Genomic DNA, 3659 nt, shown 5'->3' with positions numbered 1-3659 from the left:
CGAATTAAAACACATCAACCGCGTGTGTAGCCGTGATGGTCGCTTTTCGGCGGAGTCCGGGAAGTGAACACGGTTTCTGGGTTATGCTTGACGTAGGTAGGAGTTCAGGATCACTTCTTGATCATTGCTAGCTTCACGACCATTCCTTTTGCTCTCTTCTCGCTCTTATTTGCGTATGTTAGCCACCATATTTGCTTAGCCGCTGCTGCAACCTCACCACTTTACCCCTTCCTTTCCCTTTAAGCTTTGCTAGTCTTGATACCCATGGTAATGGGATTGCTGAGTCCTCGTGGCTCACAGATTACTACAACAACAGTTACAGGTACAGGTTATGCGATGATCATGACGCGAGAGCGATGTTTGCTTGTATTGGAGTTCTTCTTCTGCTTCTGCTTCGATCAGGGAATAGGTTCCAGGTCGGCAGCCTGGGCTAGCAGGGTGGATGTCGTTTGAGTTTCTGTTTGTATTTCATCCGTAGTTCGGATGTTGATCTTATGTATGATGTATTCGTGTGGCATTGTATGCCTTTATGTATGTATCCCCATCTATTATGTAATGTTGATGTAATGATATTCACCTTGCAAAAGTGTTTCAATATGCAGGTCTATCCTTGGTGGGACCTTCGAGTTCCTTTTGGATAGGGTCGCATATTGGACGTGGCAACTTGGTATCAGAGCCTCGACCGACCCTAGGAGCCCCCTTGATTGATCGTGTAGTTTGGCCGTTGTTGAGTCTAGAAGAAAACTGTTTTCGGAGTCTAGTTATATCCAAGAGTAGGAATTCTTTTTACTCCTCAGCCCCTTCGTCGCTCTGGTGAGGAATCTTGACGTAGGTGTTTTGAATTACTCCTCTTCCCCTTCAAATTTTTCTTTAGGATCACGCAGTTGGTTTTCCGATCGTTGGTTCTCTTCTCTTTTCATCCGGTGCATTTCTCGTCAAGTCGACTCGAGCCTCTTCATCATTGATTTCAATCCTTAGTTGTTTTCTTTCCCACCCACCCTCACTTCTTCTTCTCGGAACCGGAGTCCGTAATCGAGTATCCACCCTACTCGTGCGAAGTCCTTGCCTTCTTTCTTCAATGTTTCCAACCAGTGTTTTCTCTTCAAGATATTCGTCGTTTCCCCCTTCCAAGTTGTCTTTGTTTTCCCGCCCTCCCACCCTTTTCTTCCCGGAGTCTGACTATCTCTCGACCATCTATTTCATTCGTGCAGAGTCTTTTCAGTCTTGCATAAATTGTTTCAACCGGTGAATTCTCGTCTCGTTCGTCATTATTCATCTCTTTTCTTTCTGGTGGACTCAATTCAAGTATTCGGTGTTGATCATATTCTTTCCCTCGGTTCAAGTGTTATCCTTGCTCGTTCGCCTCTCGCTAGTTTTTCCTTACGGATTCCTCAAGTCATCTCAGGAGATTCGTTTGTGTTCCAATTAATTCGAGGTTGTCACCTCATTCAAATATTTCAATTGTTACGGTGCATCATCTACCTGTTCAACAATCCCTTTTCAACGGTGTTTTTCTTTTAGTGGGCCCTAACCCACAGGTCTTTTCCCAGGATCTTACCTGACTCTTCTAATTTTCCCGGAGTATCTCAGTAATTTTGGTGGTATTTCTCGTTGTCATTTGAAGATCGAAGAAGAGTTCCTCTTAAATCTTGTTCATTCTCTCGAAGTTTCGTGGTTCTAGCTTCATATTATCCTCCCAAATTATTCCATTTGTCAGATATTCCTTTTCTCTACCCATCCGGAGTATGTTAGAAGTTGTTTTTCCGTTTCTTTTCATCGGAGGCCATCGTTCCAGAAAAATTGTTCGTCCTCACATTTCAGCTACCGTTATCCAATTATCCCGGTGCTTCATTCAAGTGCTTTTAATCAGATCGAGTTCTTCCCGTTTTCTTGCATCTAAATCCCCTTAGGCATATTTGATTGTCTAATTCTTCCCGGCGATTCATTCTCTTTCGGCAGTCATTTCTGAATTCTTACAGTGGTTCCTTCAGATTCTTTTCTTTGATTATCATTCAATCCATTCGTTTCTTTCCAATCCTACCGGTGGTTCATGAAGAATCTCTCAAGTTCGCGCTATATCTCTTCTCAATCCTTCCAAGAAGAATAAGTAGTATGCAAAATCCATTGTTGGTCATAAATTTAATTTGATGAAGGATAAGCATACAATAAATCTTATTCCTATTTCCTCAAAGTGAGTAATCCCTTCCTTCGGAGTTTGTTCTTGGTGAATAAACTCTAATTCCAAGTGCTTTCATCTTTTCTTTTTCGGAGTTCAATTTTCTCAGCCATTTCGTCGGAACCTCCATCTAAATCATCGCAAGGCTCATCTTGTTCTTTCATCCTTCATTTTATCTCGTCATCCTTTTGTCACCGGAGTTCTTCATGGTGGTTCTTCATGATTTAATTCATTCTTCAAGTGTTCATCAAGATCTTGTTGGTGGAGTTCAAGTATCTTTTCTTCTCGCGTCTTGAAGCGCAAATAATTCTTCATTTTCTTTTGAAATGGAGTTTTGCATTTCTTCTTTCTACCCAGTTATTTAATCTTTTCCGCTCGTGGTCGGTTATCAGTTCATAAATTTTGAGATGTTTTCCATAAGTCCACATCAAGCTTATTCTTTTCGTTGTTGATTTTTCTCAACAACTCTATTCAATCCTTCCTTCTAAGTTCTTTTCATTCCTTTCTTCCAATTCTTTCGGAGGCTTTGCATTGTTCATCTCGTCAAGTGTCATTCCATCTTGTGAAGCTCGTGTTCTATTCCTCCATGTTTCAGCCGGAGTGCTGCCTCAACCCTTTCAGTCTTATTCGTTTCTTATCTCGTTCTAACTGGAGCGTTTTCAGAGTCTATCATGTTTCTAGGAGCATTTGATTCTCGTCATTCTCGTCGTTCCTCTCTTCTTTTCGAGTGATCTCGATTCCTTGTTTCTTCTCTTCAGTTCTTGTTTCTCCTCATCCCTTTTCCCTTCCATCTTGGTCCTAAGATCTCGGGACGAGATCTCTTCTTAGTGGAGGTGTTGTAACGCCCCGGATTCGATGCGCCAGGTGTCCGCCAGTTATTTGCCGTCGTTGCCATGTCATTTGCTTGCGTGTTGTATTTCATCATGTCATCATGTGCATTTTATTTTGCATACGTGTTCGTCTCATGCATCCGAGCATTTTCCCCGTTGTCCGTTTTGCAATCGGCGCTCCTATGCCCTCCGGCGTTCCCCTTCTGCCTCTCTTCATGAGCGGGTGTTAAACTTTCTCGGAATAGCCCGAGGTTTGCCAAGCTCCTTGGTATAGCACCGGTAGACCGCCTGTCAAGTTTCGTGCCATTCGGAGGTCGTTTGGTACTCCAACGGTTAACCGCGTAGCCCGAAACCCCTCTCTCTCTTTGCAGCCCAACACCTCTCCAAAGTGGCCCAAAACCCAGCAAACTTCCCTCCGCGCTCTCGGTCATTCGATCACGATCGTGTGGGCGAAAACCGCTCCCCATTTGGACTCTCCTAGGTCCCTCTACCTATAAATATGCCCCTCCTTCGAAATTCGCGGATCAAATTGCCCCTAACGCTAAAAATTTCCCCTCGCCGCCGCCGGACGCGTCCGCCCGGCGCCGGACACGTCCGCCCCGCTTCCCCGTCCAATTGCGTGGTGCCACGTGGCCGCCGCCGCCGTCCGCTGT

The sequence above is a fragment of the Triticum dicoccoides genome, chromosome 2B (genome assembly GCF_002162155.2).
Source record: "Triticum dicoccoides isolate Atlit2015 ecotype Zavitan chromosome 2B, WEW_v2.0, whole genome shotgun sequence".
NCBI lineage: Eukaryota > Viridiplantae > Streptophyta > Magnoliopsida > Poales > Poaceae > Triticum > Triticum dicoccoides.
Note: the sequence above shows the minus strand (reverse complement) of the source record.